The following is an 18,519-nucleotide window of genomic DNA, read 5'->3' on the forward strand; positions in this document are numbered from 1 at the left end:
TTATTAGTCCTGCGGAGAGGATAGCATCACACACTGTTAAAATGCCTAAATGAGCACATACACCCGTCCAAAGTGATTACAATTTACATACATGACTGACTTTACTCCCCTAATCCTCGTCTGGCACAGTGAGTGTGGTGCGCTTCTCTCATACCCGAGAGCAGCCACCGAGGATCTGGAAGGTGAAGTGTTGTGAAAATGCCCCACAAGTGTGCTAAGCCTCACCCAGTTAAATAATATCTGTCTTTCTAGGAAACCATTTCAGGTGTGTGGGCATCTTTACCTGGGGAGATTGACTTGCACCCATTCCTTTTTAATATGAAACAACTAGTACTCATGTGGGTTTTATCTGGGTTTTTTTGGTTTGTTTAACATTTTTTTAACCAATTTAAAAAAAAAGAGAGAGAAAGAGAAGAAGAAAATGTTCCAGCCTTCCTGCTTGGGTAGCTCACCTTCCCTGCCGTGGGTTCTCGCCCCTGGGTCTGGGTGCTCTTGCACACCTTCTCCGAGCTCCCATTTCACAGGGAGGATGGGTAGGAGCCTGTACAGTCACTGCGCCAGCCTTGTTTCATCAGCTTCTATGTGAGGGCGCTGCGGACGCCACCCCGCTTCACCAGTGATGGGACCGCCTACTCAAACTAGTCCTCTGCTGTGGGAGCATCAGCTGGAAGGTAAGAGGATGAAAAATGTGTATTTTTCCATGCTGCTAAAATTGCAGGCTCAGAGTAGGCAAGAAAATGAAAGTAAAGAAGGCTCACAGTGTCTGAGGCTTCAGATTGTTTTTTGACCTTTCTTTTCTGATCTACACAATAGTGTTTATCTTAGGCAGTCTGACCATGGCTCAGGGCCTGCTTTTTATGTGCATTGTACTCATTTCTCCTGGGCTGTATGATTTGACACATGACAACAATCTAACAGCGGCGATCAAACTTCTCCTCAGACGCTCTGCAGTGTGACAAGTAATGTGTATTGACACAGCAAAGTGCACTCTGGAAATGTGAGTGGTTGGGCGGGCACCCAACCTCCTTGCTCAGCTAGAGATAGCTTAAATCATAGGCTTCAGTTGCCCACAAAGATAAAGCCAAAATTTAAGTAATGATAACCAGCTGGAAGCTGCAGTTCACTGAAATCTTTTCCCCTTTTTTTTTCTTTTGGTGCTGTCATATTGAAAGCAGGAATTTGTGGGAAAAGCAATAGTTATATCAGTGAAAGAAAAAGACAAGGGTAAAAGAAATCAAACTAAATCTCCTCATGGATTATTTGAAGGTATTACACATTCTGCTCAATCCCCCATTCCGCAAGGGTTACTAAATACCAACTTTGCGCAGGCACTGCGGGCAGGACCCCTGCCCTCATGAAATGTACCATTCAATAGGCAATACTGTCCAAACTGAAATGCAGGGACATGGGGTGACCAATGCTACTGATGGCCAAGGCTTCTGGGAGCCCAAAGAAGGGGCATCTAACCCACATATGGTGGTGGGCGTGGGAGTCAGAGTGGTCCAAGAAGGGCTTCCTGGAGAAGGAGACATTTAAATTGAAGCCCAAAGTGTAAGTAGGAGATAGCCAGGCAAATCAGGGAGCAGGGGCGGGGCTCCAGGTACAGAAAGCACCATTTCTTTCTCTCCTTTCATTAGACAGGAGGCCCTCAGCCCCTTTACGTGCTGAGTGCTGTTCAGACTCCTTGTCTGCACGTGATACTAAAGAGTGACTCCTGGTGGTGACCTGAGGTGTAGCAGCCTCTTCAATGAGAAGAGGACCCAACAAGGGAGGCACAGACTGGAAGGCGCTCAGTACCGGTAGGTGGAGTAAGTGACAGGGAATGCACACTGTGGAAAAGTGAACTTGTCCAGCCCCCCAGAAAACAAAATGTTCAAAAACACTGCTGGAGGAGAAGAATCATCAAGGAGCAGCATGAACTCAAGGAAAAGAGAGCTCTGTTTTGATGGTGGGAGGGGTTGGTTCAGAGACACTGCTGAGGAAATGGGTGCTATGCTTTACTGGCAGTTTTGGTCCTTAGACCTGACCGCACAGTTTTTATCCCCATTGGGGTCTCCTGCTGTTGTTCTGGAGCCAGCTCAGACCGGCTTGTGGCAACCAGTCCTGCTTCTTTCCAACTCCAGGTTCATTTGCATCACATTGGTAGCTTGTATTTGGTCATGGTGAGAATATTCTCATTGCCGGGATTGGTAAACTCTACAAACCAGAACTTCCCTTTTCCAGCCACCCCCATTCCAGAGAGCTGGTTATTAAACACTGATCAGCACACCAAATTCTGTACACAAGGATTACTAGCTGTAATGGAAAACAAAGCACTGATTTTATTAGAAGCCTGGCAAGTGCTCAGTATGACAATGCAGAGCTCTGGTAAAACTCAGTGTTCATACCTGGGGACATTGCTTCCATCCAGAGTGGTGTTGGGACTCATGCTCACATTGTCTGAAGAAAGGAAAAGAGAGACTTCTAAGTCTGCTGAAAAGATTCTGAGTGAGACAACTGCATGGATGAATTATAGAAATGGAGGGAGCTGCCAGGCTGCTGCTCCAGATGTCTTGCTCAAAAATACTTTACACAGGGAATGAGATGTGCAATAACAGTAAGGGAGATGGTCCAGGGCCTCACTTAGGGAAGGGCAGGCAGAGAAGAGTGTGCTTCACTCTCTGGGTGGTTCCACCCTCCAGGAGACACGGCCCACCTTTCAGACTGGCTCCCCGTCCCATGGACTGAAGCCTCTAGAGGATGGGGAGGACGCAATGGTGTGTGGAACATCTCTCCTCTAAGTATTAAGGAAGAGAAGAAACTTGAGTTGAAGGGCAGATACATGCCGACTTCCTCCCCAGCAATGGAGGCTGACAAAAGGTCCAGAGATGAGAAAGACAACAGAGATATTAAAAATAGGGGAACAATATGGTCAGATTGTTTTTTCAGGGATATAGAGAGTAGAGTAGTGGGTGAAGATTCTGATGACTTAGAGACCAGGACCAGGCCACTGCAGACAGTTATTTGTTCAAGCAGCATTAATTCTCCTTTACTTCCTAACACAGCCCCAATTTTATTCAGGGAGGTAATGTGCCTTGCTTAAAACAAATAATCCTCCCCACTACCATTACCCAACTTCATGCAGAGTGGTCACATGACACAGTTCTGGTCAGTGGAATGTAACTGCACATCACTGGGAGGAGCTTCCAGGAGAGCAATTTGAAAAGGAACACAGGAGGCATTTGCCTTTTGCCCTTTGTCCTTCCCCACTTCTTGCCTGGAACGTGAATGTAAAAGAGAAGCAACCATTAACACACCTATAGATGATGGCTGCATGTCAAGGATGGCTGAGCGCAAAGGTAACAGGAATCTAGGGGCCTTGGAGGCACCATGGGGCTGCCACATTGGGTCTGGGTCTTCCATATCTGGACATCTTATTGTGTGATAAAAAACAAACAAAAATACTGTAGTAAAACCACGGCAAGTTCCGCTTTCTATTATGTCAGCTAAACTATTCCTAACTACTTCGGGTGCTATTTCATAGATCCGGATGACAGACCCTGAGGACCCAAAGCTCATCAGCACTGGTGACATGAAGATAGAGGAGGAGCTCTGAGGTCCACTTGGCAGTGGCATCTTGTTTGGGAGAATGAAGCATGAAAGACCATTCAGCTTATGAGACCACTGCAGTGCAGAAGGCAGAAGAGTCTGCAAGGATCCACGTGTAGGGGGATGGCTAGGATGTATGCAAAAAGACAATGAGTTCAGTTTGGGGCAGGCTGCATTTGGGGGGCTTGACATCCTGTCTACAGCCAAAAAACAAGGCAGGATGGCGCTCGGGAAAGAGGCAGAGAGAGTTCCGAAGTAGAGAAATGGCAGCTATCAGCAGAGATGGTGGCTGGATCTGAGGGAGTAGATGGGATCACTTAAGAAATGGATGTGTGGTGAGAAGAGGGTGGGGGGAAATTCTGGGGACCACCATCAGGCAACGGGGAACAGGAAGGGTTCAAGAAGAGTTGGGAGACAAGTGAGAGAAGGATTCACAGAGGCAGGCTCCTAGCAGCAAAGCTCAGAGGCAGCTTGGAGAAGGAAAGAGCAGTCAGGAGTGCCACATGCAATACGGGGCTGTCAAGCGGGATGAAAAAGGAAAATTAGCTCATGGATTTGGCAATTAGGATGTCAGATTTTCTACTAAAACTGCTCCCGCTGAGGTCACTAATGAATCCAGAGAAACTGATGTGCCCAAAGTGGCATTGGTAGCAACGCGCCTAGGTTAGAAATGGAGGCAGCTGACTCCTGCTAAGTGCCCATCCTCTTCTACTCGCACACTTTCAGGCTGCCCCACCACAGCCACATCACAGAAACAGGCTTTCATTTTAGAGGAATAGCTTTGGGGGATAATTTATGGTCAGAAGCAAACAATTTCTACCTGTCTTTATTGATAAGTAGGTTTAAAGAGGTATCATTTGTCCCTGGACTAAAGTATCTCCTTAACTAATATTTTGATGTGCTAAGATCTCCAAATGAAGAGGGAAGCCAGCCATGGAGAGGAATAGAGTCAAAACAAGCTCCATTCTCTCCCGTGTGAATTCCTCACAGCCCTCGGCCTGGCTGGAGACTGTCTTCCATTTTTCATTCCATGCCTGCCCCAGAGAAAGAAGCCAAAAGGACAGTCTGAGATGTCGCCTGGCACAGAGAAATGCCGACTCTTTCATCTCATTCAAGGAGGAGCCCTGTCGGAGATGGGCCCATCCTGAGTGGACATCTGTATCCATCACGGAGGCCTGAAACAGCCCCGGCACAAGACCCCAGCAGGAGCTATTTTAGCCAGAAGTTCTGACTCCACTTCTAGAACAAGGCACATGGAAGTCACAGAATCTATAGAAACATTTCTATCAACACGAGAGGCAGGGTTCAGAGGGCAGCAAGTGAGTCCATTCTGAAATTCTTGAGACTGAGCTAAGCCTGAGTTGTTTTTCTGCCTGGAAGCAGAGGTCAGAAAAGTGAAACTCTGAGGGGCAAAGGTGTCTCAACCCCAGTGTATTTAAACCTCCTGACCCTTCAGGCGATCCCACATCTTTCAGTTCTGAGGTTAGAGCATCAGGTGTACTGGCAGAAACCCTCTTCCAAAACACCGTGTACAGGAGAACAGCAAGTAAAGCAAATACCACCCCCACCCCCCTCAAGGCTGTGAAAGTCTCTCATCGCCACCTGCCACCCTGGGCTGACGGGGTGAATCAGCAGCTTGGACATAGAGTTAGCAGTTGTCAGGGAAACCTGGTGGGTTTGCTAGGGGGCACTGCGGTCCAGAAAGGAGAAATGGTGTGAACAGAGCAAGAGGGCTTTGTTATTGCTGTTGTTCCCTAGCAAATGAGCACCGATGTTCTCTGCCATGTAAGAAAGCTGCTGCAGACCCGGAGACAAATTTGCTACAATGGACAAGGTAGTGAGGGCTTCTGGCTGACTAAAAGAAGTAGCCACCATTCACCATCTCTCAGAAGAGGAAGCGTAAAGAAGGAGATGCAGCCAAAGTAAACAGATGGCTGGATCGGGTGGGGGTTGCTGTCAGGAGCAGACGCACAGGTAGCACCTGCCCCAGGCAACCACACAAAGCCATTAAGAGGAGCCAAACCTCAGCAAAGAGTTCTAGAACACTAGGAAACAGCATGTGCTCTGCCCCGGGGGTGGGGGGGTCGCCTTGGAATTGTCACTGATCCAAACGTAGTGAAGTTTGCACAGAGCAGGAGGGACCCAGCAAGCAAGCAATCCTGGACACCAGGGAAGTCTGAGAAAAGAACATTGGGAGGGAGGGAATAAGTTAGAAAAGTCAGCATAAACTCAAAGCCCCATGAGTGCCTGGAAGATTGAGAGGCAGACAATGTGATGTGCCAACTGACAGGCTGCTTCCAGGACCAACTCAGAGCCACTGAGGCAATTCTGCAAACATTGACTGAACACCTTCTGGGGTTCAGGCACTAAGACACAGGTCTGCCTTTGAGGACCTTGCAGTCTTGGGAGTGGAGTGTCTTGAAACAGGTAAACTATACCACAATATCATGGTTATGAGCAGAGTCCTGAAGATTCAGAAACAGGGGTGCTAGTAGGAAAGGCTTCAGAGAGGAGGCAACATTTAAGCCAGGTAACAAAGACTGAGCAAGCATTTGCCAGGTGGAGAAGGAAAACTTACACCAGAAGGCTACAGCTGGGCAACCATGAGGTTATTGAGCTAAGGTTCTGATTGCAAAGCAAAGAAATCCAGTTAAACAGCAAAGTAAAGACGAGTGTTAGTAAGAAAAGTACAACAAATACTCTTACAGAAAAAAAAATAAGAGGAAAAAAGTGCTGTTTGATTCCATGTAGTCCAGAAGCAGAAGATCATGGGCCTGTGTTAATTCACTGTATAGGCACAAGGACTCTGGTCTGCCCTACTCTAGATATCTGCTCCACTCCTCTGTCTTTCTGAGGCCCATCTCTGTTTACTCGTATCTTTGGAATCCCATACCTTTGCCTCATAGATGGCCCTGGTTTGCTCTCTCTCAACTTCAGGACCAATTCCCTGCAACCTTTTAGGCCAAGTGCCCCATCCTGTGCATACACCTGACTCAAATACTCTCAATGTTCTCATTCAAAATTCCCACAGCAAGGAATCCCGTTGGTCTAGATTAGGCCATTGATATCTCTTTGATGGATTGGTGTCTAGGACTCAGAGGAGGTAATGCAGGTGATTTATAGTTTCACCCTTTTGGGGTGTGTGAATGAGTTCTGGACAGATGAAAACTGGCATATTTACTATGGTGAACACTCTGGAAATATCAGAAATCTGCCATAAAAATCCAGGATGGACTATCAGCTCCTTTTCTGTGCTCCCATGGCCCACAGTGCAAACCTTTATCTAAACACTGAAAATATTAAATTTTTACCCTCATGTGGGCCTTTCCTTCACTAGAACCTGCTAAAATAAAGGTAAAAACTTTAGTCATATTCTTCATTGTAATTCCAGAAGATAGCATAGCATCTGGCACATAAAAGGCTGAATAAACTTTGATTGTACTCACTATTATATCTACTATCAGCTTCATTCTCTATTTTCCATTCACTGCAATCGTCTGCTACCTGCAGCTTCCCGTGGTGGGAGAGAGGTGTATTCACGACTCTGTTTTAGTTGACAGTTGAGAACAGAGATTCTACTAGAGTATGGCAGATGTTGGAACAGTGTCCAAAGCTGAATGAATGCAGGGAGGCCCTAAACCGTGACCAACGCGGGATAGATGTACCCGGATGTGTCCACCCAAAGTTCCTCTGCAGGCAGAACTAAGGAGCCACTAGCAGGAGACCACATCCTAAAGGAAGGAACCAGGTATGCTGCCTCAGTGTTGAAGGGGCAGACAGTGTCTGAGTGCATCTGGCCCAGGCTGTGTGGAGCCCTGCCTCAGGACCAGTGAACGGGAGTGGCAAGTAGAATGGACACTGCTTCACGGAGGGCTGTAGGACCCCCTGTGGCAAAGTGTAATCCGGGAGGGCATGTCTTTTCCCCAGATGCAGTGTGCTGTGGCTTTGATGTACTGAGAGCTGCAGTCCTCTGAGATATGGCGGTGTGAGTGGTGGCACCAGTCAGGGGGACAATGCCCCCCAGAGGAAGGCAGACATGGGCCAAGAAGCCCAGTAGGATTCCATGTTCACCTGACTGGGTTTGTTGGTGAGCCCACTGAATTCACCCAGCTACCCTGGCAACCTGGTAGAGTTGAGATCCTGCCAGTGTGCACTAAATACACTGCAAGGTGACTCCACTGTACCCACAGGCAACTTGACTTGGGGAAACTTGGGTGACATGTAAATCCAGGCACCTAGATTCCTCTCGACCTGCAGCAATGTCTGGGGGAGCTGCTCAATCCAAGCAAGGCCAGTAAGGAATTAGGATCCTCTTAGAAGGATGTGCAGGAGATCCAGAGGGAAGAAAAGTTGTCAGCTCCTTCCAAGAAAACACAAGGGTGCTAAGAGATCGGAAAAATGGTGGCTGACAGAAGTGTAATCAGAGAGAAATGGATAGAAACTGTCCAAAGAAAACACACGCTCCCTAGTAACATGAAGCATAGAAAACAGGCCGGACAAACAGCTCTAAAAAGGATGTGGTAGTGGTGGGCAAGCAATAAAAACTAGGAAAGCAAGAAAGAATGAAAAAAATCAAAGAGCACCTCAGCTAGAGAAATTATAGTACCAAGTTGAGAAAGTGCAAAAACATGATAAGGAAAGCAAAGGTGAGGAATGAAAAGAAGATTGCGAGAGAGCCTAAGATAAATAATAGGGCATTTTTCAAGTACAGAAGAAACGAGAGGTCAGTACAAGAGCCAATAGGGCTTCTAAAGGCTGGCAGAGGTAATTTATTGACAGAACATGAAGACATTGCTAAAAAATATTAAAAGGCTTTTTTCTTTCCCCTCTGCCTCTCTTTTCACAAAGGAAGATGGGGACATATGCCAGAACAGACATAAATTTCCCAGGAGTGGAAAGAAGACATATTGAAGGAAATCAGGATCGTGTCAGCACAGGTGATCAAGAAATTAGGACATCAGAAAAATTGCAGAGTGTCTAGAGCCAGGCCAGAGCCTCCTGGAATGAGGGGCCCAGAGGCCAGTGAGGTGCAAGGCCTCGGAAGGGAGGGATGGGAGAGGGTCTGCATGTGCAGGGGCAGAGGGGCAGCGGCCCACCTATGAGCTGCTGGAGGAAGCAGTCTTGAGCTGTGCCTTTAAACTCATCTTATAGATGCATTTTTCTCTCTAATATAGGGAATAGAGTTGGGATTTGATCAGGCCTTTTATACTCCAAGCTTTTGGCATTTAATGATCCCCAATGGGATACTTGTTTGTAAGCATGCCCAGCATGACCCAATCTGGGGGAAAAGTTCTTTCCTTCCCATAAGAAGACTCCAGACTAGAGGCAGAAAACTGGGTTGGAGTTGTAATTGTCACTGACTGGCTGTGTGACTCCAGCCTAATCCCTAATCTCATGGATATGTGGGTCCCCATTTTCATCTACAAAATGAAGATAAGAGCTAGCTTATAGGGCCACAATGCTCAAATGACATTACTCACTCATCCACCAATACAGCCAAAACTGCTGGGTGTTTTTAACATGCCAGGTACTGTTCTTGGCCCCAGGAGGCAGGAGTAATAAGACAGGTCTCTGCTCTTGTAGGGCTGACCCTCTAATGTGGGAGAGAGGAATCAGCCAGGAACAGAAAATCAACAAGATCATTTCAGAGAGTAATGAGAGCTTTGGAAAAAATACACAGCTGTGTAAAGTTCAGCTCATAGGGTTGGTCAGGAAAGATGACATTGAGTTAAGATCTGAACTCGGAGGAGGGAAAAGCTGGGATAGAAAATTCCAGAAAGAGAATAAATAGTAAGCCTCAGCCCCAAAGTTAATGTATAAAGCATTGTATAAACAGCATGGAGTCAATGAAGCGTTGGCCCTGAGTGGTATTATCAAGAGTTTTGTTCAAGGCTGGAAGTTGATTTTCTCCCCTGATGACCTCCTCAGTCTGAGGAGACGATAAAGAATTGTGGAACCAAGGATGACTTTTGCAAGAAAAGCCTGGAGACAAAGAAAGACGTACAAAGCAGATTTGAGCTGGAGCAAGGAAGGGCCTGCTTCCCTCCTCACAGCGTTTCAAGGCTGTAGTCACTCCTTATGGCCTCGGCTGTGATGTCCCAGAAAGAGAATCAGCTTCAGATGTCCTGCCTACCTTGGACGGTCCAAGTTCTGTGTAGCAGATGGGGTGAGAAATGAAGATGCATGGATTTGCTTCTCTGCTCAACAGCATCAGCCCTATTTGAAATTCATTCCATTCCATTCCCAAACTGTAATAATCACGACTGGGTCATGTGGCCAATTAAAGAGAAAAACTTCATTCGTATGCTTCTCAAGGTATTGTTTCATTTTCATAAAACGAGTCAAGTTCTGGGAAACAAGCTGAATGCTGAGAAAGGAACATAAATGGAACCAGAAATGTCTAACACTTGATCTTAACACAATAGTTCAATGAAAGCGAAGTCAAATTTCATTTCACAAATGCTTATATTATAGAGAACCACTAGTTTCAAGTCATCACCAAAATAAATACTACTTGGTCCTTGTCCTTCACAAACTCTACTTTGAATGACACTATTTCAGAACATGTTATCCACTGGATCAGGAGAAGAGCCTTTATGGTGATTTTCACCAAGAAATAAAGCAGAAGCAATCAGACTTCATTTAAGAATATTAGACATTCACAGGACATTTTTAAAATAAATGAACCATCAGATACTTGTTGGGATGTGCAGGCAGAGTCTAAGATGGGGCAATACAGAGCAAGAAGCAGGCTGAGTACCTAGGCAGGCCTGCATTGAAAGCCCAGCTGTTCTGCCCACTAGCTGTGTGATCTCTGCTCAGATATTTAGCTGCTCAGTTTCCTTGTCTGCAAAATTGGGCTAATAATACTTACCTTGTGGAATTGCTATGAGGATAAAATGAGATCACGTGTTTAAGCAAAGAGCTTCTCCAAGCCCAAGTGAAGGAACCTCACTGGCGGGGCGGGGGGGAATACAGTCCCCCAGGCAGTTCCAATCTTGGCCCAGCAGGCAATGCAGCTCCCACAGCCTGAGGGCAGTCCTTGTCCTCACTGGAGAGCTGCAGGTTCAGCTAAAGCACACCCACCTGGGCACAGGAACACTAGGCCCAAAGCCCATGGATGGAGCGCTGACAGTGTCACAGTTAGGGCGGACAGCATTGCCCAGGGAGAGAGCCGCAGAGGAGAGGACGGTTCAGAACAGTGTACTGAGGAACTCCAACATTACTGGCTGATTAGAGGAGACGCTTATGCAGGAGGCTGAGAGGCAGCGTTGTTTCCCAACCACCTGCAAAGGAAGGGGGCCATACAAGTGCTATGACCCCCAATTCAAAGATGAGAAAATCCAGGCTTCAGGAGTTTTAGTAACCATCAGTTTAATTGGAGAGTTAGGACCTGAATACAGATCTCCAGACCCAAGGCCTGGGGCTCTTTCAAATGCCACAAGGGCTGGTGTTTCTGGTGCTCTAGGGCCCCAGCAGATCTCCTCTTTTGGAGACCATGTCATCGGAGGCCCTAGAATTATGGTTTTGCAGGTGTGAGGTGGGGAGATGGAGTGGAGAGGTTTGAACACTCAGTCCTAGATCTTGACTTTCAACAGCTAGCAGCCTGGTGGGAATTGGGGAGAGGTGGCAGCAAGGGACAAAGGGGGTGGGGGTGGGAGGAGAGCTCAGGGGCAGGTAGGGAGGGCTCTCAGCTGTCCAGAGCCCAGGCCCAGCTGAGGCCAGTGTACCAAGGCTCTGGGTTTATTTTCTGACTTGGGGGAAGCTGCTGTTGGCTTTGTCCATTAAGCAGGCTTGCCAGATGTCTGCTGACCCCAGGCTCTTTCTCCCCTGAGGAAGCCCCACCACCCCAGAGATCAGCTGGGGTGTGCTAGTTCCCAGGGCCTCCCCATTCCAGAGGGAGGGTGCCTGGGCAGAGTGGGCTCTGGGCAGGGACTCAGGGGTGCCTGTGGGACACAGAGCATGACCCTCTGCTCACTGAGTCTCTGGCATAAGGAGCAGTGAGGAAAATTGGAAATAATCATACCTGCCCCCAGAATTGCCTGGGATTAATTAGCAGACTGATAATGCAGTGTGTGCCTAGGGTGAAAATGAGTTATAGTCTTGTTATTAATATAGCTGGATGGATGATTTGTTTATATAAAACAAGGCCACTTCTCAGTAAGCCAGAGGTCTTAGGTGTCCTCATAGGGTGACTTAAGGGACTAGCCTATGGGTGTGTTTGCAAGGGATTCCCACTGATTTCTTGGAGAGTGAGAGCCAGCAACTCAAAGCTGTTTTGCCCAGTTTAGTAAATAAAATTAAAAGACCAAGCATGATGCCTGTGTTTATTTCTTCCTTAAAGAAAATATTTTCCATAGATCTGCATGCTAACATTAAAAGTAAAAAGAGGGTGGGAAGGAGAAACCTAAAACCAATGTAAATTAGAAGCAAACTAGCGTTCATTTCCTGTGGAGGAATTTTATATTTTTTAATGGAGTTGCTGTGGCTTTTTATTTCTGTATAAGGTGAAGAGTCAAAGCATGAGGATTTAAGGCTTCCAAGTGTGTGTTGTTCTATGAACAGACCCTTAAATTTGCCAGCACGCCCCAGGCACCGCTCCTGCATAACTAATGTCTCCCTGCCAGGGCCAGGGCTGAGGGCCCTCTGACTCCCCTGGAAGTTATGCCGGGATAAGGGGAGTGTCAGGAATGCAGGATTAGGCCCCATAATTGAGGCTGTCATTAGCTGAAGAGGCAGGCGGGGGAGCCTTTCCAAGTCCGCATTTATTACGGCATGAAGATATGGCTCTTCGGTAGAAGGGGGTGGGGAGATTTCTGCAAGTCGGCAACATTTTCTTCTCTCTTTCTCTCTCTTTTGAGTTGGCTGGTTCCGTAACATTCATTATGCTCTTCTTAATAGATCCCAGAAATGCTGAAATAGTCCTTTAGAGGAAGCATTCACTTAAAACAACAAAAGATTAGAGACCTTTAAAATGTGGGTTTTCTTTACCTTTTGAGGAAGGCCAGCTGGAACCTTCTAAAATTATTCCTATTCAGTGTGCAGCCACATACAGTACTGATGGGAGGATAAAATACTATTTGTGTAAATCACATGTGGATACAGCAATGCCACTTAATCAGAGACTCTTACTGGTTGGTGGGAACAGAGATGGTTGGCCAAGGCGGAGCACCCCACTATGGTATAAACAGGCCGGCGGTTGGGGGCGGGGGAGGGGCGGCAGGGTGGGGCGCGGCGGTCTTAAGGTGCAGAAAGGAACAAATGGCCTGTGATCGTTCTTGCACATACACGCAAGCGACATTCTAAATACACCCTTTCTCTTTTTAATTTTTTTTACTGTAGTAAAATATAAGTAACATAAAAATTGACATTTTGATCATTTTGAAGTGCGCAATTCAATGACATTAAGTACATTCACACTGTTGTGTGACCATCACCACAATCCAGCTCCTCAATTTTTTCATCTTCCCCAGCTGAAATTCTGTCCCCATTGAAAACTAATTTCCCATTCTCCCTACCCTCAGCCTCTGGTAACCACATTCTACTTTCTTTCTGTCTGAATTTGACTATTCTAGGTACCTCACATAAGTGGGATCATACAGTATTTGTCCTTTTGTTTCTGGCATATTTCAGTGAGCAAAATATCTTCATGGCTCACCCAGGTTACAGCATGTATCAGACTTCTATTCCTTTTTAAGACTGAATAATATTCAATATTCCATTGTATGTATATACCACATTTAGTTTATCCATTCCTCAGCACACTTAGATTGCTTCTATCTTTTGGATATAATATGGCTATGGATATGGGTATATGAATATCTCTTTGAGACCCTAATTTCAATTATTTTGGTTATATATACAGAAGTATAATTTCTGGATCCTAAGGCAATTCTATTTGTAAATGTTTGAGGAATCACTGTACTGTTTTCTCTAACAATTGTACTAGCTTATACTCCTGCCAACTGTGTACAAAGGTTCTGATTTCTCCATATCTTCACTAACATTTGGTGATTTTCTGTTTGTTTGTTTGTTTTTTAACTGTATCTGTCCTAATAGGTATAAAGTAGTTATACTTTATTGTGGTTTTGATTTGCATTTTCCTAATGATTAGAGATGCTGAGCATTTTCTCATGCTCTTGTATACAAATTTCTGCTGGAGTCCCCACTTTCAATTCTTTGGGGTTTACACTTACAAGTGGTGTACATGCACATCACTCAGACATTGAAGCTGGGCAATACTTTGTCCTCCAGGCCACTGGCATCCCAGGTCGATTGGGTTGCTACACATCCTTAAGAGTATAATAAAGCTTTGATTAACACAATCCCTGAAGTTAGAGGATATTCTGGCTAATGGAGGGTTAAGTAGACTTCTCCATTTTTGTTCCAATCACTTTTGCTGAAATTCTTCCCAAAATGTTTTATTCTGTTTCTTAGATGAGTTACACAGCCTGTCCTAAGAGGATTGTTCTTTATCCAGGAGGAAAACTATATGGGCACTTGAGAACTAGGTTCTCAGTGTGCTATCCTGGAGATTTAGATTAGAAGGTATTAAATATGCCTAGTTATATCACAGAGCTAAGCAGAACTGCTGTGTAGGACTGTGAATTCTGAGTTAAATGTTCAGAGCTGTGGTTTCAGGAAAGATGTTCTATAGCTCTTCTTTTTGGCAGTAATTGGAGAGCAGGGCCTGTTGTCTATTAAGGCCACTCCTAGTTCATGAAAATAAAACCATGTCAACTGCAAATAAAAGAATGTTTATCTTTCTATTCTCTGTGGAGGGAGTTGGAGGGTCTAGGAGGGGAATGTGTCTTATCCAAATGTGATAGCACATCCCAGATGTTTTAATGGAAGGAAAAGTGCATTCAAATTCATCTATCTTTCAGCTCATTGGAAATTGCGATTTAGGCTAGATTCTGTGTTTGTTCATCATGCTGCCTCTGGCACCAGCCCAATAGCAAACACCTAGTCAGTGGCCAGTAACCAGCTTTGAATGAAGGATCAGTGGCCTGATCCTTGTGAACACTGCTCTACCATGGCTCACACTCAAGAAGTGGTGAGAGGGCAGCTCTCTGTCAGCATGAGGATAGAGTGTGTGCTGGCCAAGCTGGGTCCCAGGGCTGCTAGTGCAGACAGGCCCACTCTTCACCTCCTACTTGTCTCTGTTCTTCCTACTTATGATGGTTTCTTTAATTGCATGGGGAACATTTTTTTGTAGGGGGCAACTAATAGGGGAAAGAGGAGAGAAAGGAAAATGTTGGCTAGAGTGGCAAGAATAACTATTTTGAGTCCGGTCTGGTAGATAGGGTTTGGATCCACGAGCAGGGGAATGAGAGCCAGAGCATGAGAGGACTGTCCCCCTGAGAACGGGACCCTCTGGACATGGGCCTGCTGCTTTGGGGCACAGGTGACAGTGTGGTTTTAAGGGTCTCTACTCTCCTCTCCGATGGGTCTGCTACCCTGCTCTGGGCACAATGGAGACAGCAGTCTGGGTGGGAAGGGGCACACCTGGGGGTGCTTACTGTCCCAGGGGCAGTAGGAGTGCCTTCAGGTGGCCCTCAGTGGGCCATGACAGGAGCTGGAAGAAATGGGGGCACCCGATGCCAACAGAAGTTGACAGACTGTAGGTTCATGCAAACTCCTTGTTTGGACTCCCAGAAGAAAATGGAGGGACATTTTGAAGTCACCTACTTGAGCATATGTGGGGTTCAAAATTATAGCTCTGTGTGTGTGTATGTGTGTGTGTGTGCATGTGTGTGTGTTTGTAATCACCAGCTGGTGAGACCTGAGGGATATTTATTTATGTTCCAGATTACTACCTTTGTATGTACAAGCAACCAAGCCCATAATAGATACCCATTTACATAGTAAATAGATGAAGAAAGGGCAACAAAATCTACACACAAAAATCATCTACTATTCAAACAGATTTATCCACAACTTTGTATAAATAATGGTCCTGTGTCAAATAAGAAACTCAGGTTTTAACAATAATAATGATGATGATGAACATTATTCCATAGTGCTCCCTTTGTGTAAGGCATGATTCTAAATACTTTACATATTTTATTTAATTTAATTCTCAGTCTCATGAGACAGGAGTCTTACTATGTTTGCTTAAAAGATGAAACTAAAGCACAGAGAAGTTAAGTAACTTAGCCAAAATCACACAGCCAGTCTTGGACAGAGTTGGGATTCAAATCCAAGAAGTTGGGCTCCAGAGTCTGAGCTTTTAAGCACCATGACATATGTATAATGACAGCTTTATTGAGATATAATTTACATAGCATAAAATTCACCCTTTTAGAGTGTGCAATTCAGTGGTTTTTAGTATATTCACAGAGTTGTACAACTATCATCACTATCTAATTTTAGAACACTGTTACCACCCCAAAAGAAACCCTGGACCCATAAGCATTACTTTCCATTCTCCTCTCTGCCCAGTCCCTGCTAAGCTATTAATCTACTTTCTGTCTCAATGGATTTGCCTATTCTGGACATTTCATACAAATGTAATAAAAAAGTAGAATAAATGGAGCCATACAACATATGCAGGCTTTTGGGTCTGGTTTATTTCATTCAGCAGGATGTTTTCAAGGTCCATCCCTGTAGTAGTATGTATCAGTACTTAAGTACTTTTTATGGCCAAATAATATCCCATGGTATGAATATACTACATTTTTAAAATCTATTCATTAGTTGGTGGACATTAAGTTGTTTCTACTTTTTGGCTATTACAAGTAATGCCACTACAAACCAGCACACTATAGTGACTACCACAAGTTTATTAAAACCATAAAACCAGAGTCTGTTTTACATGCAATGACTAATAAGCTAATAGGTCTGTTCCCTGAAGGATTCGACAATTGCCCTTCTAAAACTAGGCAGGCATTCCTCTGCCTATCTGTGTCCATGGAGCAGATGGGGTGTGGTGATAGTATGAGATAATGTATGTGAAAGTAATTTCTAATACTTTAAAGCATTGGTCCAAAATGAGTCATTAATGATATAGACTTGTCCAGTTACTTGAGAGTTCTAACTAGGTATTTGAGGATAGTTAATTGAGGATTCACTAACTGAGGTTTTATTGTTAAAAACATTATTTTAAAAGATTCCATGCTGTGTTATTTGGGAGACAAGAAAAGTGTTCCCTTGTGTATCCACAGCCAGCCACATGGGCTCTTTCACAAAGTGGGTTCCAGTCTTTCTGCCACCATTTTCCTCTTTCCTAATTGTCATTCACATTTGACATTTCGTTGATCATTCCTTATGTAAAGAAAAGGAGAGGGGGCGGAGCCAGGATGGCGGCGTGAGTAGAGCAGTGGAAATCTCCTCCCAAAAACACATAGAGCTATGAAAATATAACAAAGAAAACTCTTCCTAAAATAGAGACCAGAGGACACAGGACAACATCCAGACCACATCCACACCTGCAAGGACCCAGCGGCTTGTGAAAGGGGTAAGATACAAGCCCTGGCCTGGCGGGACCCGAGCGCCCCTCCCCCCGGCTCCCGGTGGGTGGAAAGAAACCGGAGCAGTTTTTTTTTTTTTTTTGCGAGTGCTTTTTGGAAGCCTTAAAGAGACAGGGACCCCATTGATAGGGAGGCAGGGCGGCGGGACCGGTGAGCGGGTGCCTGGGAGCAGCACCTGAGGACAAAGATTATCGCGCGTTTTTCCCTACGGGACCTGGGGGCGGGTGCTTGAGACTGGCGCCTGAGGATGGAGGAAATCACGTGTTTTTCCCCTTTTTTTTTTCTCTTTTTGGCGAGTGCTTTTTGGAAGCCTTAAAGGGACAGGGACCCCGGTGCTAGGGAGGCAGGGCGGCAGGACCGGTGAGCAGGTGCCTGGGACCGGCACCTGAGGACAAAGAATATCCCGTGTTTTTCCCTGTGGGACCAGAGGGCAGGTGACTGAGACCGACGCCTGAGGACGGAGGAAATCGCGCATTTTTTCCCCTTTATTTTTCTCTTTTTGGTGAGTGCTTTTTGGAAGCCTTAAAGGGACAGGGACCCCGGTGCTAGGGAGGCAGAGCAGCAGGACCGGTGAGCGGGTGCCTGGGACTGGCACCTGAAGACAAAGAATATCACGCGTTTTTCCCTGCGGGACTGGTGGGCGGGTGCTTTTTGGAAGCCTTGAAGGGACAGGGACCCCAGTGCCAGGGAGGCAGGGCAGCAGGACCACTGAGTGGGTGCCTGGGACCGGTGCCTGAGGAAAAAAAAAAATCACGTGTTTCTTTCTTTCTTTTTTTTTTTTCTGTTCCCTCTCTCATTGTTGCTGTTGCTGTTTTGGTTTGGAGAGTGCTTTTTGGAAGTCTTAAAGGGGCAGGACAGGACACTTAGACCAGAGGCAGGGAATCTGGGGATCTCTGGGCACTCTAACCCCTTGGGCAACGGGGAGCACAGAGGCCCCTCACAGAGATAAATAGCCTCCTGGCCGCTCCCCCTCCAATGGGGCTCCACCACTTTGGAGGAGCAGCCCCAGCCAGGCCACACTCACAGCAACAGTGGAGATAAACTCCATAGCAAATGGGCAGGTAGCAGAAGCCCTGCCTACACATAGCTGACCAGCATAAGCCACTAGAGGTCGCTATTCTCCCAGGAGAGGAAGGCCACAAACCAACAAGAAGGGAAGCTCTTCCAGCGGTCACTTGTACCAGCTCTGCAAACTATCTCTATCACCATAAAAAAGCAAAACTACAGGCAGACAAAGATCACAGAGACAACACCTGAGAAGGAGACAGACCTAACCAGTCCTCCTGAAAAAGAATTCAAAATAAAAATCATGAACATGCTGACAGAGATGCAGAGAAAAATGCAAGAGCAATGGGATGAGATGCAGAGAAAAATGCAAGAGCAATGGGATGAAGTCCGGAGGGAGATCACAGAAGTCAGGAAGGAGATCACAGAAGTGAAACAATCCCTGGAAGGATTT

At 45.9% G+C, this 18,519-nt stretch overlaps 1 long non-coding RNA gene across 2 annotated transcripts; it reads left to right on the plus strand.

Annotated features, from left to right (window-relative positions):
- The first annotated feature begins 287 nt into the window (after positions 1–287).
- Positions 288–9,859, plus strand: LOC140847682 (uncharacterized). 2 transcript variants are annotated; one of them, XR_012127702.1, is made up of 4 exons: positions 288–671; positions 1,638–1,799; positions 3,524–7,336; positions 8,437–9,859. It is a non-coding gene; the product is annotated as an uncharacterized lncRNA (long non-coding RNA). The 2 variants fall into 2 exon arrangements; XR_012127701.1 differs by lacking the exon at positions 3,524–7,336 and having other exon boundaries at positions 292–671.
- Positions 9,860–18,519: the final 8,660 nt, after the last annotated feature.

This window comes from Manis javanica, chromosome 2 (assembly GCF_040802235.1).
Source record: "Manis javanica isolate MJ-LG chromosome 2, MJ_LKY, whole genome shotgun sequence".
Classification (NCBI taxonomy): domain Eukaryota; kingdom Metazoa; phylum Chordata; class Mammalia; order Pholidota; family Manidae; genus Manis; species Manis javanica.